Source organism: Felis catus, chromosome X (genome assembly GCF_018350175.1).
Source record: "Felis catus isolate Fca126 chromosome X, F.catus_Fca126_mat1.0, whole genome shotgun sequence".
Lineage (NCBI taxonomy): Eukaryota > Metazoa > Chordata > Mammalia > Carnivora > Felidae > Felis > Felis catus.
In genome coordinates, this window is record NC_058386.1 from 80,456,033 (window position 1) to 80,477,855 (window position 21,823).

Genomic DNA, 21,823 nt, shown 5'->3' on the forward strand with positions numbered 1-21,823 from the left:
GTGGAAAAACAACTAAGGGAGATGGTCAGGGCTTCCCTGAGGTGTAAAAAAAGTGCTCTAGGACAGGATAACCGGTAATCTGGCTTGGGGGAAGGAACTGTGTGTGTGGTAAGGTTGTCACAAAGGAAATTGCCTTAGAGCTAAATCTTGAGAGATGAATAGGAATTAAAGGCAGGAGGATGGGTACAGGTGGCAAGTTAGCTTTTCAGGAAAAAGAAACAGTTTGAGCAAAGGCCCAGAAATGGGATCAAGGAGGACATTTTCTTCTGTGGTGTCCCTGCCTAAAGGGCTCCATCCATCCCAGATAAAACAAGCACACACTCACCCTCAGGCTCTCTCAGATGGCTTCTGGGAAATCCTTATCATTTACCCCACCCCCATTTCTTCCCTAGCTAGCAGGAAAGGAAGAAGTTGAGTCAGGCACACATCCCTAGAATCCAGGGTTACCGTCTCCTAACTTCAGGATAATTACTACTGAACTGAGAGCCCCAGAAGCTTCATTAAGCCAGGTATACTCAGGGGTGGGGGTTTATAGTGGTAATGTGGCAATTGGCCCCATGTTAAAAGTGAAGTTGTGAAGAGGGTAAGAAATCAGTGAGGTAAGAGTGGCCCAAAGTCTCTGTAGCGCATCTGAGATGGAGTCAAGGAACAAAACTCATGCTTCAGCTTGGAAGAGAAATTTTTCATCACTTAGTCCTCACCTGTGAGCTATTTGGTGTTCCTAAAATATAAGACAGCACAAGTGGTGTAACAGGGGATAGGAACACAAGTCAGATGGCTCAGTTCAGCCCCTCATTAGTTGGGTGATTTGGGGGCAAGGCACTTAACCTCTTAGTCTCCTTTCCATCCTAACATGGCTATAACTGTAGTGCCTACAACACAGTTATTATGAGGATTACATGAGAAAACTAAGTAAAGAACTGATCACAGTACATGGCTCAATAGATTCTAACAATCATTACTAGTAGCACTAAGGGGATAAGTTCAGAGAGCTTCAACTAGAATGCTACATACAGTCACCGACAAACTATCCCAGAATAGGCCTCCAAGTTCCATTTCACTGCTCTGACCTAAAGTGAGGCACCTAAAATTGTGTTACCAGAAATGTTCATCCCCTGCCAGGAGAAGTCCCACAAGCCAAGCCAGTGGTCTTTTTCTACTTGGATTTCCAACAGGAGCTTAAAAACAATTTACAACTACAACAAAAGACTTCATCAGAGCCTCAACATTGTTCTCTCCACAGCCTAGTGAGGTAAACATATTAAGTCATTAACACCTTAATATTAATGGATTTATGAGAAGTGGGGTGTGGGGAGCTGAAAGAACAGAAAACAAGCCAGTTAAAAATAGGAGGTCCAGGATGCAATGAAGACCAATTTCTGTCACAAATGTACAAGGTCTAGGGTCAACCCTGCCAAAAGCAATATTCTGGAATGCTAGGTCCTCTGGTCCTGAAGAAGCCGGGTATTTACTGGGTGGAAGAGAATGTTGGCTAATGAAAAACAAATCACCTGTTCATTCACCAAGATTCTAACCAAATGATTTCATCGCCAAAAACCCAACCATCTCATTCAACTTTAGGGGCTAAAGGAACATCTGATGCTTGACAAACCATCACAGGGGATATGAGAGTTCTGTGCCCCTTCTGAGGGCTCTAGGGAACCTCTTCCAGGAGCAGATCTCCGAAGCCACCTTGAAAGGTGGCAAAATAAACCGGTTCAACTCCAGAGCACACAGCTGGGTCCCCAGCCCCAAGCGCAGAGGGAGCCCACTGACGCGGGGCTCAGCCTTTACCTTTGGCGGACCTACGGAGGCCAGAGAAGCTGACACCATGAGATCCCAGGTCCGGAAACAGTGAGAGACTGAGACCGGGCTCAATGACCAAGCGCTGAGAATGGAACCACGGAAAAGGTGACTCCGACAGTGCAGTTCCCGTTTAGGAGCTCGGCCCCACCCCCGCCCCCAGGGCCAGCTCGGGAGTGGCTTCAGCTCCGGCTGGCGGGAAAAGTCGAGCCACTCTGTGCCAAGCGAGACCCGGGGGAGGCAGAGCCCAGAGGGGTACCGCTCGAGTTAGCGACAGGTGGGCCAGGGAAGGGGCCAGAAGAGGCCCGAGAGAAAGCAAACTGGCGGGTAAGGACCGCCCCAAGCAGACGGGAGTCAAAGCGTGGGGGGTGCGGTCAAGACAGGCAGACAAGACAGAGGGAACAGGCGGTCAGCTAGGGAGAAGGAAAACTTGGGAGAGCAGAAGGGGGGTGAGGGAAGGGTTCAGGTCCCTGAAATAGGGGTGGGGGACGCTTAGGCAGCGAAAAAGGGCAAGGGGCCCAGGAGGAGCCTGGGACCGAGAGTGAAGGGGAGGCCGCTGGCCGCGGACTTACCTGTCAACTGCAACAGGTGCCGCGAGAGGGCGAGACGTCTCAGTGCTGGACTCAGGGGAGGGCTGCTCCGCTAAGACTGCAATCCTGTTCAAGTGGGCAGCCCTACTTAGCCTCCCGGGAGGCGGAAAAAGCTGCAACTTTCCCTGGAGTGGGGAGGAGCTGGACTCTTAAAGGGGCCGTACAGCTCTCCGGGCCCTTAGTAGGGGGCCACGCCCCCGGAAAGGGTGCTCGGAGAGCCAAAGCCTTAAGTCTCTGGAAGGATGCCCTCCCAGATTAGGAAAGGGAGGTTAAGGACTGACGATAGGGGTCTAAGACTGGACATGGCCCCCTTTTTCACTCTCTCAGATGATCAATCTCCTGCCTCTTCTGCTTAGCTGAGCCAAAAGTTGTCAAACTGCCATGTACTTATAAGAAGATGAAGACCCTAGACCATATAATTTGGGAAGATAAAATATGATACCATTCTGATCCTTTAACCTTGAGCCTTTTGTGGCAAATAAAAGTGTCCCTCTAAAATAGAAATGTTTGGGGCAAAGGATATAGACTAAATACACACACACACACACACACACACACACACACACTTGTTTAAAACATTGAACTCACCAGTAGAAAAAAAAATAAGAGCAAATTAGAACAATAATGCGATTCTTTGGCAAAGGTTTTTTTTTTGTTTTTATAACACTTGATGACAAAGTGGTATCAAAAACAAAGCTCTTCCATAAATGCTGGCAGGAGTGTGTTTTGTTTAAAAACCCTTTAAGAAGGCATGTGAGCAATATACAGTGTATCAATAGGCTTTAAAATTTTAGATCTACCCAGTAATGGTTGATTCCTCTCCCCCTCTCTCCCTCCCTCTCTCTTACCTTCTTCTCATTAGCTATTAACCATGCTCAAGTCCCTCTCACCTGTCATCAGCAATTAAACATGCTCAGGTCTGCCATCTTAAAAAAAAATCCTCCCTACACACAAGGTACTTCTCCAGCTACTCTTTATGGGCAAATTTATTGCAAATGTACTTTGCAGGTACATTTGCCATCTCCATTTTCTTCTTCTCACTTAGCAATTTGGCGTCATTCCCCCACACTCCACTGAAACTGTGCTCAACAAAATACCCAAACAATGACTGACCTCTGTGTCAGTAAATCTACAGAAATAAATTCAAAACTAAAGGGGATATTTTTAATCGTTATCTTGCTTGACATCTCCCTTACATTTAACGCTGTTAACTATTTCCTCCTACTTTAAAGTCTTCCTGTGGCATCTATAATGCCACACTCTTGCTTTTCCTCCTACCCCTTTGCCCTCTCCTCAGAATCATTTTGTAGATTCCACTTCTGCTATCTAACCTCTGGAAGTCAGACATTCTCAGAGCTAGGCTATGTATATTGTCTCCCTAAATGATCTCTTTCACTCACTTGGTTTTAATTACTATCTATATGGCCACAACTGTAATATTATAGCTCTATCCAGACCTCTTCACTGAGCTCTGTGTTCTTGACATGTCCATTTGGACATCTTCCAGGCACCTCAAATTCAACACAACCAAAGCTGAACACACCATATTGTCTCTTAAATTTGCTCCTTCTCCAGTCTTTCCTATCTCAGTAAATGATAGCATGCTACTCAAGGCAGAAACATGACATTTAGCATAGTACCTGGCACATAGTAGGCCCTCACTAGTATTTATATAATGCATGAATAAAATTATCCTAAGGAAAACAGATGTACACAAATTTTTTGTACAACTGTGTTAATCCTAGTATTACTTAGAATAATAAAATACTATGGAAAAACCTAATGGTTCAATGGTTAAGTAAATTACAGTATAGTTATACAATGGTATATTCTTTAGCCAATAAAAAACTGAAATTTACACATAGTTTATGACAGGAAAATGCTTATGCTCTAATATTAATTGCAAGTAGGATACAACATTTAATATAAAATGTGATCACAACAATTAATGAAAATGCATGAGAAAAAGACTAAAACAAAATATGCAAAATATTAGTAGTACCTGTTTCTAGGCGGTGGAACTAAATGAAATTTTGTTTTCCTCCTACTTTTTTCTCTATTTTTCAACTTTATTCTAATGAGAAGTGTGCAGCTTTGATAACATAAAGAATTGTTTTGAAAAATCTTAAAAAGGAAGGGCACCTAGGTGGCTTAGTCAGTTAAGTGTCCGACTCTTAGTTTCGGCTCGGGTCATGATCTCATGGTTTCGTGGGTTTGAGCCCCGCATTGGGCTCTGCAGTGCAGAGTCTGCTTGGGATTCTCTCCCTCCCTCTCTCTACCCCTCTCCCCGCTCACGCTGTCTCTGTCTCTCTCAAAATAAATAAATAAATAAAACTTAATTTTTTTTTAAATAAAAATCTTAAAAAGTAAAGAAAAAATCATTTCAATTGTGATAGGCAAAAAAGTAAAATTTAGCCCCCAGGCTCTACCCAAAGTTTTCTTCCATATTTTAGCTCTTCAGTACCCTGTGCACAGCCTGAAGTGTGAAGAAGCCATTTCAAAGAGGAAATCCTTTTGATCTGTTTAGTTTTGCCAACTCAGCCCTCAGGGCCCCTGTGCTGAACCCTAGGCCTTTGCCTGTGCTCCATCTCCCTCACCTGGCCTGTGGGAATTCAGACCAAGCACTTTTCTGCTCCTTTTTTGCAGGTGGTGGTTGGCAGGAGCTGGAAATACCCTCAGCCAGAAGGACCTCCAGAAAACATTTAGTCCAATCCCCTTATTCCTAAGCAAAACTTCCAGATAATGTTTTATGTTTTTATTTCTTTCTACTTGTGCAGTTTCTCCCTTTGTATGGTCTACCTCATTAAAGAGGATGTGGAGATCTGACTCTTTTACTCTAAGACGATCTCAGTGAACCAACTGAAAATACACAGAAAGAGACAAATATAAACAGTGAACCAAAACAAAATTAGTCAGTAACCTGTCCGCATAGACTCTGTGCTGTCCATTTCTGTTTGATCCTCCTTGCTTGCCACAAGGATTCTGCACTCAAATTCTTATAACCAAATATCATGAGGGGTCCAATGCAAGCAGACTCATGTTGTAGCATGTATCAGAATTTCTTTTTAAGGCTGAATAATACTGCATTGTATGAATACACCATATTTTGTTTATTTATTAATCTGTCGATGGGCATTTGATTTGTTTCCATATTTCAGCTATTGTGAACAATGCTGCCATGATCATTAGTGTGCAAGTATCTGTCTCTGCTTTCAAGTCTTTTGGTATATACCTAGAAGTGGAATTACTATATTAACTGGTAATTCTATATTTAGCTCTCTGGGGACTTGCCAAGTTATTTTCAACAGTAATGCACAAAGATTCCAGTTTTTCCATATCCTCACAAAAACTTGGTGTTTTCTGGGGTTTTTTGTTCTTGCTTTTTTATATAATAGCCATCCCTAATGAGTGCGGAGTGGTATCTCATTTTGGTTTTGATTTACATTTTCCCTAATGGTTTGTGATGTTGATCATCATTTCTTGTGTTTATTGGTCATGTGTATATTTTCTTTAGAGACATGTCTATTCAAGTCATTTGCCCATTTTTGAATTGGATTTGTTGTTGTTGTTGTTGTTGTTGTTGTTGACTTGTAGCAGTTCCTTAAATATTCTGGGTATTAATCCTTTATCAGATATATGCTGTGCAAATATTTTCTCCCCTTCTGTGAGTTGTCTTCTCATTCTTAATAGTATCTTTTGATGTGCAAAAATTTTTAATTTTAATGAAGTTCAGTTTATCTGTTATGTTGTTGTTGTCTGTGCTTTGGTATCACATCCAAGAAAAATATGCCATATCCAATATCCATGTGTTTTCTTCTAATAGCTTTATAGTTTTAGCTCTATGCTTAGGACTTTGATCCAGTTTGAATTAATTTTTGCCTATGTTTTATATATGTTGTAAGGGTCCAACCAGTTTCCCAGCATAATTTGTTGGAAAGACTGTCCTTTTCACATTATCTTGTTATTTTAAATGATAAACATCAAAGGATATATTCATAGTTTTGAAAAATAATGAATAATAATAAAATTAACTATATTTTTAGACTGTATAACACAAAATTTCAGTAAATATGTGCTTATCACAAAATGTAGACATTGCAGGGCAATACAAATAGGAACTTATGGAATATTATCCTATGTATAGTATGTAAGCTCCTGTCCCATACTGAAAGATTAGATTCAATGAATTGCTCGATTTTACCACATTGAGGGAGTTCTGGCTAGTACAAACTAGTAGGATAGAGATTAGATTTTCCTCAGCCCCAGGTGACAGGATGCCTCAGTATTGAGCAGTTGCTCTTTTATAAAATGTGTATAGAACAATATATCAAGGATATGCCCACTATCCAGGTTAAGAAATAAGGCATTATCACTGCAGCTGAAGCCCACTGTATACAATGCTATCCTGAGGTTTTCACTATTTCTTTATTTGCCAGATTTGATCTTTTCCATGTATATAGTTATACATTTACTACATATGTGTCTATACTTTAACAATATGTAGTACTTTACAGAAATAGTATCACTCTGTATGTACCTTCTGCAATTTGCTTTCCTCACTCACCATTATGCTTATATTTATCCCTGCTGATACATGTAGCTCTAATTCATTCATTTTTCACTGCTATAGAGCATTTCAGATTTAAAGATATTGTAACTGATATGGCTGTTCTCCTATGGATCAGGTACTTTTCAATTGTCAAAATCTTAATTCTGGATGCCAGGACAATCCCTCTATATTTCTTGTTGGGAAATAGTTTATTTTTATTAAAAACAATCAGGCTTTCTGACAAAGCAGATTTAGTACACTAGTGGTCTACAGTGAGTTTATGGTATAAAAAGTAGATTAAGTGTCTTATTGTGTCAAGATTAGGGTCTCTCTGCCTCTACACTAATGACATTTTAGACTGGATAATATTTTGTTGTGGGGAGCTATCCTGTGCATTGTAGGATGTTTAACAGCATCTCTAGTCTGTACCCACTAGATGACAGAAGTGACAACCAAAAATGTCTCCAGATATTGCCAAATGTCCTTAGTTGAGAACCACTGGCCAAGATGTACTGAGCACCCATTATATGTGAAGCACTTTAGTAGGTGTATGGGGAAAAAAAAAGAAAATGAATAAATACTGAAAAAAAGTCCCTTCATTCAAAGAAATATATTGAGCCTCTGTTATGTGCAAAGTATACTATGCTAGACCCCAGTATTTTGGTGACCCTTTCCTTAAAGAGTTAACAGTGTATTGTGTGGAGTGGAAGGAGGCAGAAAGAAAACATCAAATTATAATACAATGTGGAAAGTATAAAGCTGGGGAGATGCACAGGATATGTGGGAGCACCTAGGAATGCTATTTACACCATCCTCGTGGTGAGTAGTCAGTGAAGGGTCCTTGGAAAATGTAATAGCTTCTCTGAATCTTAAAGGATGAGTCGTACTAAGCTAGACCAAAAAGGCATTGCAGGCAGAAGAATAGCATAAGCAAAAACAAAAAGGCTGGAAACACTAAATCTACGCAAAGGAAGTACAAGAAAGTTAGCGTTGCTGGAGCATAAAGTGTAAAGAAAAAGTGATAGTAGATAGGCTAGAAAGATGGTATATTAGTGTGCTAGGCCTGCCATAACAAAGTTCCAAAAGTGAGTGGCTTAACCAAGAGAAACTTACTGTCTCACAGTTTTAGAGGCTAGAAGTCTGAGATCAAGGTGTAGAGTTAATTCTTTCTGAGGGCCGTAAGTATATGCTCCATGACTCACTCCTAACTTCTGGTGGCCTGTTGACAATCTTTGGCATTTCTTGGCTTATAGAAGCATTGCCCTGATGTCTGCCTTCATCTTTACGTGGTGCTCTCTGTGCATGTGTCCCTGTGTCAATATTTCTTTTTATAAAGATACCAGTCCTATTTCATTAGGGCCTACCCAAATAACTTCATCTTAACTAATTACATCTGCAATGATCCTATTTCCAAATTGGAATATATTCTGAGGTACTGGGGGTTAGGACTTCACCATATGAATTTGAGGGTGGGGGACACAATGAAACCCATAACAGATGGGTAGAGATTAGAACTTCAGAGGCCTTATACGTCATGTTAAGGAATTTGGACTTTATTCAGTGGCTAATTGCAACAATTCAAGGAGCCCTGGAGCCGTTATTATTGTTGACATTATTCAAATTGTTCTTCATTCTTTTTTTAGGGCTGACACTGAATATTCCACAGTTGGCTTATCCATTCATCAGTCGATGGACATTTGGGTAATATCCACATTTTGGCTATTATGAATAATGCTGATATAAACATTTATGTATGAAATTTTTTTGAACACATGTTTTCAAATCTCTTGTGTATATACCTAGGAGTGGAATAGCGAAGTCATATGGTAACTCTATGGGTAACTTTGAGGAATCACCAAACTGCTTTCCAAAGTGGCTGCACCATTTTCCATTCCTACCAGCAATGCATGAGGGTTTCAATTTCTCCACATCCCCAGTGACACCTGTCAGTACTGTTTTTGTTTTTGTTTTTGTTTTTTATCATAGACATCCCGGTGGGTGTGAAGTAGGATCTAAATATGTAGTTTTGATTTGCATTTCCATAATAAGTAATTATGTTAATAATATTTCCATGTACTTACTAGCCATTAGGATATCTTCTTTGAAGAACTGCCTATTCAGATCCTTTGTCCATATTTAAATTTGATTATTTGTCTTTTTATTATTGAGTTATAAGAGTTTTTTATACATTCCACTTATACTTTTGAGAGGAGGGAAAGTGGGTAGGAAGAAAGGGGAAGAACATTCTTAGGAAAGGAACTATCATAGAATTAGAAACAGATGTTCACAGCAGGTTTCATTGTTTGATTCAAGAGGAGAGTCCAGGTCAGGGGAAAATGTACTAAATTGTATTGAGGCTGGGTCCTTTGTGTTTATGAACAAAAATAAGTAAGTGCTGGACTGGTTTGTTCCTTGGAGGTTGATAATGCAGGGCTAAAAACTTTGAAGACCTATTCAAAGATTTATTATGAGTGGTTATTAGTTTTAATAAAAGCATCTATGGAGGAAAGAAAAACACTACATACCAGGATATAAAAGCAAAAGATAGCGTTCCTTGTTACAAAATGTACTGACTGTATTTTAGTTTTATTTTCCTTTGATATTCTAGTAATGTTTGATACTGTTGCCCTTCTTTCCTTGTTAAATTTTCCCCTCCTGTGGTTTCTGGAGCATCACAGCCTGCTGGCTCTCCTATCTCTCTGGCTATCTTTCTTAATCACCTCAAACCCCACTTTCTATGTCCACATCTTGACACTTAAGACTTAAATGTCATATTAATTTATTCAGAAGAAGTCTGAGAGCACTAACATTACTGGTGCTTGTACTATGCACTGTTTTAGCAGCTGGGAATGCATCAATAAGCAAAAAAAGATCTTGTACACATGGAGCTTACATTCTAAATCAAAGAAAAATAAGCAATAGCACTAATCACAAACACACATAGCACTTATTACTCTAAATACTGTTTTAAGGTATTAATCTAAGATATACACATTTAGTCCTCACAAAAATCCTATGATATAAATACTATTATAATTCCCATTTTACAAATAAACTGAGGCACAGAGAGGTTAAATGATTAAGTTAAGATTTGAAGTCAGACAGTATGGCTCCAGAGTCCATGTTCTTAACTAGTACTCCATATGGCCTCTTAACAATAAACAAATATATCAAATAGGACTTTCTAAGAGGTGGCCAAACTGGTATTTCAATGATCACTCTTCACCATTCAACTCCAGTCTATATAGTAGAATTCTAGAGATTAATTAGAGGAAGGAAAAGAGGATTAATTTTTTTTTAATTTTTTAAAAAGTTTTTTAATGTTTATTTATTTTGAGAGACAGAGACAGAGCGTGAGTGGAGGAGGGGCAGAGAGAGAGGGAGACAGAATCTGAAGCAGGCTCCAGGCTCTGAGCTGTCAGCACAAAGCCCAACACAGGGCTTGAACTCACGAATTGTGAGATCATGAACTGAGCCAAAGTCAGATGCTTAACCGACTGAGCCATCCAGGCATCCCATTTTTAAAAACATTGTAATGTTCATTTATTTTTGTGAGAGAAAGACAGAGCCCAAGCGGGGGAGGGGCAGAGAGAGAGGGAGACACAGAATCTGAGGTAGACTCCAGCCTCTGAACTGTCAGCACAGAGACTGATGCGGGGCTCAAACTCACAAACCATGAGAACATAACCTGAGCCGAAGTCAGACGCTTAACCGACAGAGCCACCTAGGCACCCCAGAAAGGAGGATTTTTTAAAGGAATTCATGGGAATAAAGATCACTGTGGTACCTCTCCTGTAGCTGAGCAAACAGGTCCTAATTAAACCTTTCCATAGGGGAGACTGGCATCTTACTTCCAGCTTGAAGGCTGACTATGCTACAGAAATTTTTAGGCCTGCTGTGTTGCCACTGAAACAGAAAGAGTTCATGAGAGAACCTCACCTATGTCATGTGGTGTCTGGAGAAGAAAGAAACTTGTGCTTGAGTTTAACCTGAAGAAGTCTAAAGGCAGAGGTCTAGTTGAAGTTGTTCACAGTTTCAGGGCAAAGAAAAGCATCTAGACTTCCAAGGAACTATGTTTTGTACAGGCCAGATAGTTTCCTCTGTGTGTGGATGGCAACCCAGGCAAAAGAATGAGGAGCTCATGAGAAGACAGTTGTGTGGAGTGAAGCGGTCTCTAAAGAAACCACAAAAGTAGGAAGATGGTGGTGAAGGATGACACTGGGCTCACCTCGTGCTGCTGATCACTTAGATTCCATTCACATCTGCCTATATAACCCAGAAAACCTCCAGAAGACTAGCAGAATGGACTCTCCAGAGCCAAACATAGAAAAGAGGCCCATGGAAGAGGGTAGGAAGGGCAGAGAGACGGTGTGTACTACACGGACTGGCAGGAGGGAGCTGGGGCTGTGGAGGGGCACCCGCCTAGCAAGGTAGAGCCCCAGAAGTCTGGCTTGCAAAAGCAGAGTGACCAGACTTTGTAAGTTCTGACAGCCAGCAGGACTTAACATCTGGAATGTTAAAAGTCAACAGCTCTGCTCTCAGAGAGAGGGGAGGGTGAGAGGACGCCAGGAGGGAGAGGTGTTGAGACCCGGAAGACAGAACTCAGCTTGCCTGGGGGAAAAAAGGCCCTGGCAAGCGCCATCTCCCTCACCCATCCCCCAGCCAAAATTCCAAAGGGAACCAGTTCCTGTCACCAAACTTGCTTGCACCGTGCAAACGCCCAATGCTGTGCTTCTGTGGATCCATCCCTCCAACGGGTCTGCCTCCCTCCCGGTGCCACAGGGCCCCTCCCGCAGGGGACCACCAATGACAAAGCAAGCTAAGCCTGCCCCTTCCACCCCTGTGCACCAAGTGGATCCACCCCAGCTAATACACCAGATCCCATCAAAGAATCATCACAAGCCTGGCAGTGTGCAAGTAGCCCAGACAGGGGCCACACCACTCCACAGTGAGTCCTGACCCTGGGAGAGGGGAAGATAACGTACACACAAGTCTGACTGTGGCCCCAGCGGTGGGCTGGGGGCAGACATCGGGTGTGACTGCGGCCCCACCCACCAACACATGTTACTCCAGACAGCACAGGGGAAGTGCCCTGCAGTTTGGAGCCACCACAGCGATTACCCAAAATGATGAAACAGAAGAACGCTCCTCAAAAGAAACTCCAGGAAGTAGCGACAGCTAACAAATTGATCAAAAATGATTTAAGCAATATAAAGGAACAAGAATTTAGAATAATAGTCATAAAATTAATCGCTGGGCTTGAGAAAAGCATAGAGGACATCAGGGAATCTATTGCAACAGAGATCAAGGGACTAAGAAATAGTCATGAGAAGCTAAAAAATGGTATAAATGAGCTGCAAAATAAAATGGAGGCAACCACAGCTCAGATTGAAGAGGCAGAGGAGAGAATAGGTGAATTAGAAGATAAAATTATGGACAAAGAGGGAGCTGAGAAAAAGAGACATAAAAAAATCCAGGAGTATGAGGGGAGAATTAGAGAACTAAGTGATGCAATCAAACAGAACAATATCCGTATCATAGGAATTCCAGAAGAGGAAGAGAGAGAGAAAGGGGCTGAAGGTGTACTTGAACAAATCATAGCTGAGAACGTCCCTGATCTGGGGAAGGAAAAAGGCATTGAAATCCAAGAGGCACAGAGAACTCCTTTCAGAAGTAACTTGAATCAATCTTCTGGACCATATATCATAGTGAAACTGGCAAAATACAAGGATAAAGTGAAAATTCTGAAAACAGCTAGGGATAAACAGGCTCTAACTTACAAAGGGAGACCCATAAGACTAGTGGCAACTGGCACAAGAACAGACACTCAGATCAATGGAATAGAATAGAGAACCCAGAAATGGTCCAACAAACGTATGGGCAACTAATCTTTGACAAAACAGGAAAGAATATCCAGTGGAATAAATACAGTCTCTTCAGCAAGTGGTGCTGGGAAAATTGGACAGCAACACGCAGAAGAATGAACTTGGACCACTTTCTTACACCATACACAAAAATAAACTCAAAGTGGATGAAAGACCTCAATGTAAGACAGGAAACCATCAAAATCCTCAAGGAGAAAGCAGGCAAAAACCTCTGTGATCTTGCCCCCAGCAATTTCTTACTCAACACGTCTCCAGAGACAGGGGAAACAAAAGCAAAAAATGAACTCCTGGAACCTCATCAAAATAAAAAGCTTCTACACAGGGAAGGAAACAATCAGTAAAACTAAAAGGCAACTGACAGAATGGGAGAAGATATTTGCAAATGACATATCGGACAAAGGGTTAGTATCCAAAATCTACAAAGAACTTATCAAACCCAACACCTAAAAACCAAATAATCCAGTGAAGAAATGGGCAAAAGACATGAATAGACACTTCTCGAAAGAAGACATCCAGATAGTCAATGGACACATGAAAAAATGCTCAACATCACTCATCATCAGGCAAATACAAATCAAAACCGCAATGAGATATCACCTCACACCTGGCAGACTGGCTAGAATTAACAACTCAGGCAACAACATATTTTGGTGAGGATGCAGAGAAAGAGTATCTCTTTTGCATTGTTGGTGGGAATGCAAGCTGGTGCACTCACTCTGGAAAACAGAATGGAGGTTTCTCAAAAAAATTAAAAATAGAACTACCCTATGACCCAGCAATTGCACTACTAGGCATTTATCCAAGGGATACAGGTGTGCTATGTCAAAGGGATACATGCACCCCCATGTTTATAGCAGCACTATCCACAATAGCCAAAGTATGGAAAGAGCCAAAATGTCCATCAATGAATGAATAGATAAAGAATATGTGGTATATATATACAATAGAGTATTACTCGGCAATCAAAAAGAATGAAATCTTGCCATTTGCAACTACATGGATGGAGTTATTATGCTAAGTGAAATTAGTCAGTCAGAGAAAGACAAAACACATATGAATTCACTCATATGAGGACTTTAAGAGACAAAAAAGAGGAACACAAGGGAAGGGAAACAAAACATAAAAACATGGAGGGGGACAAAACAAAAGAGACACATAAATATGGAGAACAAACAGAGGGTTACTAGAGGGATTGTGGGAGGGGGGATGGGATAAATGGGTAAGGGGCATTAAGGAATCTACTCCTGAAATCATTGCTTCACTTTATACTAATTAGGATGTAAATTTTTAAAAATAAAAAATAAAGTTAAATTACAAAAAAAAAAAAAAAAAGACTAGTGGCAGACCTAACCACTTTGGCAGGCCAGAAAGGAATGGCAGGAAATCTTCAATGTGATGAACAGAAAAAAATATGCGGCTGAGAATCCTTTATCCAGCAAGTCTGCCATTCAGAATAGAAAGAGAGATAAAGGGCTTCCCAAACAAACAAAAACTGAAGGAATTTGTCACCACTAAACCAGCCCTACAAGAGATCCTAAGGGGGATCCTGTGAGACAAAGTACCAGAGACATGACTACAAGCATAAAACATACAGACATCACAATGACTCTAAACCCATATCTTTCTATAATAACACTGAATGTAAATGGATTAAATGCGCCAACCAAAAGACATAGGGTATCAGAATGGATAAAAAAACAAGACCCATCTATTTGCTGTCTACAAGAGACTCATTTTAGACCTGAGGACACCTTTAGATTGAGAGTGAGGGGATGGAGAACTATTTATCATGCGACTGGAAGCCAAAAGAAAGCTGGAGTAGCCATACTTATATCAGACAAACTAGACTTTAAATTAAAGGCTGTAACAAGAGATGAAGGAGGACATTATATAATAATTACAGGGTCTATCCATCAGGAAGAGCTAACAATTATAAATGTCTATGCTCCGAATGCGGAAGCCCCCAACTATATAAAACAATTAATCACAAACATAAGCAACCTTACTGGTAAGAATGTGGTCATTGCAGGGGACTTTAATACCCCACTTACAACAATGGATAGATCATCTAGACACAGGATCAATAAAGAAACAAGGGCCCTGAATGATATATTGGATCAGATGGACTTGACAGATACATTTATAACTCTGCATCCCAAAGCAACAGAATATACTTTCTTCTCGAGTGCACCTGGAACATTCTCCAAGATAGATCACATAATGGGTCACACAACAGCCCTTCATAAGTCTAAAAGAATTGAAATCATACCATGCACACTTTCAGACCACAATGCTATGAAGCTTGAAATCTACCACAGGAAAAAGTCTGGAAAACCTCCAAAAGCAGGGAGGTTAAAGAACACCCTACTAAAGAATGAATGGGTCAACCAGGCAATTAGAGAAGAAATTAGGAAATATATGGAAACAAATGAAAATGAAAAGACAACAATCCAAACGCTTTGGGATGCAGTGAAGTCAGTCCTGAGAGGAAAATACATGGCAATCCAGGCCTACCTCAAGAAACAAGAAAAATCCCAAATACAAAATCTAACAGCACACCTAAAGGAAATAGAAGCAGAACAGCAAAGACACCCCAAACCTAGCAGAAGAAGAGAAATAATAAAGATCAGAGCAGAAATAAACAATATAGAATCTAAAAAAACTGTAGAGCAGATCAACGAAACCAAGAGTTGGTTTCTTGAAAAAATAAATAAAAGTGATAAACCTCTAGCCAGGCTTCTCAAAAGAAAAGAGAGAGGACCCAAATAGATTAAAATCATGAATGAAAATGGAATTATTACAAGCAATCCCTCAGAAATATAAGCAATTATCATGGAATACTATGAAAAATTATATGCCAACAAACTGGACAGCCTGGAAGAAATGTACAAATTCCTAAGCACCCACACACTTCCAAAGCTCACACAGGAAAAAATATAAAACGTGAACAGACCCATAACCAGTGAAGAAATTGAATCGGTTATCAAAAACCTCCCAATAAATAAGAGTCCAGGACCAGATGGCTTCCCTGGGGTATTCTACCAGACACTTAAAGCAGAGATAATACCTATCCTTCTCAAGCTATTCCAAGAAATAGAAGGGGAAGGAACACTTCCAGACTCATTCTATGAAACCAGCATTACTTTGGTTCCTAAACCCGACAGAGAACCCGCAAAAAAAGAGAACTACAGGCCAATATCCTGATGAATATGGATGCAAAAATTCTCAACAAGATACTAGCAAATCAAATTCAACAGCATATAAAAAGAAATATTCACCATGTTCAAGTGGGATTCATTCCTGGGCTGCAGGGCTGGTTCAACATTCGCAAATCAATCGATGTGATACATCATATTAATAAAAGAAAAGAACCATAGGATCCTGCCAATTGATTCAGAAAATCATTTGACAAATTTCAGCATTCTTTCTCAATAAAAACCCTTGAGAAAGTCGGGATAGAAGGAACATACTTAAACATCATCAAAGCCATTTATGAAAATCTCACAGCTAATATCATCCTCAATGGGGAAAAACTGAGAGCTTTCTCCCTGAGATCAGGAACGCGACAGGGATGTCCACTCTCACTGCTGTTGTTTAACATAGTGTTGGAAGTGCTAGCATCAGCAATCAGACAACAAAAGGAAATCAAAGGCATCCAAATTGGCAAAGATGAAGTCAAGCTTTCGCTTTTTGCAGATGACATGATATTATACATGGAAAATCCGATAGACTCCTCCAAAAGTCTGCTAGAACTAATACATGAATTCAGCAAAGTCACAGGATACAAAATCAATGTACAGAAATCAGTTGCATTCTTATACACTAATTATGAAGCTACAGAAAGACAAAGAAACTGATCCCATTCACAATTGCACCAAGAATCATAAAATACCTAGGAATAAACCTAACCAAGGATGTAAAAGATCTGTATGCTCAAAGCTATAGAAAGCTTATGAAGGAAATTGAAGAAGGTATAAAGAAATGGAAAAACATTCCGTGCTCATGGATTGGAAGGATAAATATTGTTAAAATGTCAATACTACCCAAAGCTATCTACACATTCAATGCAATCCCAATCAAAATTGCACCAGCATTCTTCTCGAAGCCAGAACAAGCCATCCTAAAATTTGTATGGAACACAAAAGACCCTGAATAGCGAAAGTAATATTGAAGAAGACCAGCACAGGAGGCATCACAATCCCAGACTTTAGCCTCTACTACAAAGCTGTAATCACCAAGACAGCATGGTATTGGTACAAAAACAGACACATCAACCAATGGAAGAGAACAGAGACTCCAGAATTGGACCCACAAAAGTACAGCCAACTAATCTTTGACAAAACAGCAAAGAATATCCAATGGAAAAAAGACAGTCTCTTTAACAAATGGTGCTGGGAGAACTGGACAGCAACATACAGAAGGATGAAACTAGACCACTTTCTTGCACCACTCACAAAAATAAACTCAAAATGGATAAAGGACCTGAATGTGAGACAGGAAACCATCAAAATCCTAGAGGAGAAAGCAGGAAAAAAACCTCTCTGACCTCAGCCGCAGCAATTTCTTACTTGACATATCTCCAAAGGCAAGGGAATTAAAAGCACAAATGATCTATTGGGACCTCATGAAGATAAAAAGCTTCTGCACAGCAAAGGAAACAACCAACAAAACTAAAAGGCAACCAACGGAATGGGAAAAGATATTTGCAAATGACATATCAGACAACGGGCTAGTATCCCAAATCTTTAAAGAACTCACCAAACTCCACACCCAAAAAACAAATAATCCAGTGTAGAAATGGGCAGAAGACATGAATAGACACTTCCCTAAAGAAGACATCCAGATGGCCAACAGGCACATGAGAAGATGCTCGATGTCACTCCTCATCAGGGAAATGCAAATCAAAACCACACGTGAGATGCCACCTCACGCCATTCAGAGTGGCTAAAATGAAAAAATCAGGAGACTATAGATGCTGGCGAGGATGTGGAGAAACAGGAACCCTCTTGCACTGTTGGTGGGAATGCAAACTGGTGCAGCCACTCTGGAAAACATTGTGGAGGTTCCTCAAAAAATTAAAAATAGATCTACCCTATGACCCAGAAATAGCACTGCTAGGAATTTACCCAAGGGATACAGGAGTGCTGATGCATAGGGGCCTATGTACCCCGATGTTTATAGCAGCACTTTCAACAACAGTCAAACTATGGAAAGAGCCTAAATGTCCATCAACTGATGAATGGATAAAGAAATTGTGGTTTATATACACAATGGAATACCACGTGGTAATGAGAAAGAATGAAATATGGCCTTTTGTAGCAACGTGGATGGAACTGGAGAGTGTTATGCTAAGTGAAATAAATCATACAGAGAAAGACAGATACCATATGTTTTCACTCTTATGAGGATCCTGAGAAACTTACCAGAAGACCATGAGGGAGGGGAAGGAAAAAAAATAAAGAAAGGTTAGGGAGGGAGGAGCCAAAGAGACTCTTAAAAACTGAGAACAAACTGAGTGTTGATGTGGGGTGTGAGGAAGGGGAGGTTGGGTGGTGGGTATTGAGGAGGGCACCTGTTGGAATGAGCACTGGGTGTTGTATGGAAACCAATTTGACAATAAATTTCATTATATATACATATATATATGTATATATAAACCATTATATATATATATACATATATATGTATATATAAACCATTATATATATATACCATTATATATATATATATATATATATATATATATATATATATATATATATATATATAAAGAAACCACAAAAGCACAGCGGTATAAAACCCAGTATTTGGGCATCAACCTCACAAAGGATATTGATAGGCTGATTACACCAGCTTCAGTGAATAAAGCCTCTCACTTTTCCTTTAAGACTCCCTCTCCCTGACCACCTTACTTCTCAACCCCAGAGGAGCCAGAAGAAGCACAGCATTAGGGGACAAGGTGCAGAAAGAAGAATGAAAGAACAGTCACTTTTTTTACACCGGAGATCTGTCCATCTCTAATCAAGCTGCACTAGAGGTTGGGAGCTGGAGAAGCTTAAAATGAATGTGAGTTGGAAATTTTTATTTTGAATTGCTGAACATTTTAATGCCTGTGAATTAAACTACTGTAAATATGTCGGAGTAACCAAAAAGTGAACGGGTTACATACATAACAAAGGATAGCAATGATATAAAAAAAAAACCAGGGTAAAGAAATATAGAGCCATAGGGGTGATAATTGTATACACTCTAAGGAAGACTCCCAGAGGAGGTGACACAAATCAAGTGAAGAAGCAAGCCATGGGAATATCCTTGTCCCTCATCTCTTTTCACACATTCTCCTTAGACGATCTCCTTCATTCCCATGGCTTCAATTTCCTCTGGTGACTCTCAATCTTGTACCTCTGTCATTAAATTTCTCCTAATCATCAGACTCAGACATTTAATGGCTACCAAATATCCCTACCTTGATGATTGCAACCACCTCAAACTTCGTCTTCCTTCGAAACTTCTGCCACCAATGTTTCCAACCCAGTGAACAGCACTACAATCTACTGAGTAGCACAAGCCAGAGACTTTCCTCATATCTGATAAGTCCCCAGATCCTGTTGTTCTAGCTACCTAAGTAGATCTTGAATTCCATACCACTGCCACTACTTAGGCCATAATCACCTGGACTACAACAATAGCCTCCTAACTGGTCACCTACTTCCAATCTATTTTCCACACTGCTGCCAAAGTAATCTCTTCTAAATCCAAATTGGATCATGGAGAAACTCAGTGACTCTTGGTAGTTCAGAAGTGAGTCTTTTACATGGCTTAGAAGGACTTTCAAGATCTGCTTCCTATCTATCTTTTAAGCCTTCTCTTCTACCACTCCTTGTTCCTGATTGCTCTTCTCCCAGTCAATCTAAATGATTTGCATTTCCCTCCAAACCCCAAATGCTTTTACATCTCTTCCATTCTCCCTTTATCTTTTCCATTCTAATATTTATTAATTCTTCAGTTCAAATGTAATCTCTTCTGGAAGGCTTTCCCTGCACTCTAGAGGATGGGTGCCCCTCCTCTAGCACTCACTGTAGTGTTCTTCCACTAAAATGTGAGCCCCCCAAAAGCAGGACCTACGTCTTCTTAATATTTGTATCCATAAGGCCTGGCATATGAACTAGGTTCTCTTCCTAAGCCTAGACTGTTCCTCTGCCTCAGCTTTTCTTTCCCTCACTCTTCCTTGCCCTTTGAATTTCCAATCATCTGTAAAAATTTCATTAGTCTTCCAGTACAGGATGTTTGTATGCCAAACAGCTAGCTGATTTGTTTCTCCTAAAACTAGTTTTCCACTGGTAACAATATTATCCCCCTCCCCAGGGGACATTTGGCAATATCTGGAGAAACTTTTGGTTGTCACAACTCAGGGAAGGGGTGCTACTCATATCTCATGGGTTGGGGCCAGGGATGCTGCTAAATGTTCTATAGTGCACAGGACAGTCACCCACAACAAAGTATTATCCAGCTGAAAGCATCAATAGTGCTAAGGCTAAGAAACCCTGCATGAGGACAAGGAAAGTCTCTCAACTATGATGTACTTTCTAGCTTTATTTCTCTTGTGCTGAATTACAGAGCTGCCTATGAAATTCAGTCCTGTCTTCTGGGGTCTAAGATAATGGGGAGGAGGACAAAGAAGTCATAAAGATAAAGTTCTTGTGGCCTGGGGTTTCACTTGGTCTTTCTGGATGAACAAAATTACACTTGAATGTATGCTAAAACCCATATTTGGAAAAATGCTCACTTACAGGGAGATGGGCCATTCTACATATGGTCTGAAGGGCTTTAACTAAATTCAGAGAACTGTTTAGAGCCACCATTTTTGATTCAAGCTAAACATACTAGACAAACTTCTGTATAAGTGGAAAAGGAAAAAGAAATGAGCATTTGTTGAGCTATTTTTATATGCCAAACACTGTATAAAGTGCTTCTATGCATTATCTCTTTTAATGCTCACAATAGCAGTATAAATTAGGCAGTTTTATTATCTCCATTTTACAAATGAGGAAGCTGTGGGTCAGAGAAGTTTGATAACATTAATTCTAAGTGAAGAAGTAAGTCCTTAAATCCAATGTCCTTCTATTATACCATGGTAGGATGATTCAGTGCTCAAAGCACATAAAAATTGAGTTCTCAAGGCAGAAGATATCTTCTAGAACTTTCAACATTTTGCTTGCTTGTATTAAACTTTAAAAAGAAAAAACATTTTTTACATCCACTCTAAAACCAGTTAACCCTTGCTTGATTCTTCCTACTTGAGTAGGACCCATCTTCCTTTGGTACATTTCCATTTAGAGGCACTATAATCCAATAAGATCATGCCTGAGCTGGGAATCAAAAGATATTAACTCATAAAGTTAATCATGTGTACTTGAAAAAATGATTATGGCATTTATCTCTCTATTCCTTGGTTTCTCATCTGCAAAATGATAATATTTGATTATGGTAACAACAGGCTATGATAGATGTGATATATTCCACATATAGGCCTTTTAAATGTGCAACTTCATGGTCCCTTTGCAGACCCAGACTCACTCCCTAGCCAAAAGTGTCTACAATTCAGTCTACTTTTCCATCTTTCCAAAAGTGCTGCTATCTCCTCAGCGTTCTCATCAATATTCTCCTTCCCCCATTCTGTAGAATGGGAAACAATCTCAGTATTCCAGAAAGCAATCACAAAGAGTTCTTTTTGCATAGACTTTTATATCATTACTAAACTAATCCTTCCCTTACAGGTAGTGACCTTGGGTGGACCAGAATCAGAGGAAAGCATGGATTGCACAATGTCTCTCTTTTATTAAGAACAACACTGAAGACTGCTCTAGCACCATATGTAATGGTTCACAGGAATAGTGGTCATTATAATAAAATCCTTCCTGCCTTATAATGTCTCAATTACTCAATTGTCAACAGTAGCCTCAATGCAAAGGACAATTTGTGCTGATATATAGTCT

General features: G+C 40.1%; 1 protein-coding gene and 1 long non-coding RNA gene across 7 annotated transcripts in view; one reads left to right on the forward strand and one right to left on the reverse strand.

The window, feature by feature from the left end:
* Nucleotides 1-21,823, reverse strand: part of SYTL4 (synaptotagmin like 4) — a 210,671-nt gene that overhangs the window by 48,135 nt on the left and 140,713 nt on the right. For 2 of the 6 annotated variants that reach the window (XM_019824061.3, XM_011291843.4), the window contains exon 1: nucleotides 2,376-2,525. The exons of 3 other annotated variants lie outside the window; for them this stretch is intronic. The gene's annotated coding sequence lies outside the window, so the exon portion shown is untranslated. Of the gene's footprint in view, nucleotides 1-2,375; nucleotides 2,526-21,823 lie in introns of those variants that run through there. One more of the 6 variants, XM_011291844.4, reaches the window with a different exon arrangement.
* LOC109496554 lies at nucleotides 1,990-21,753 on the forward strand. Its single transcript, XR_002152656.3, has 4 exons — nucleotides 1,990-2,130; nucleotides 8,586-8,643; nucleotides 18,716-18,893; nucleotides 21,605-21,753. It is a non-coding gene; the product is annotated as an uncharacterized LOC109496554 (long non-coding RNA).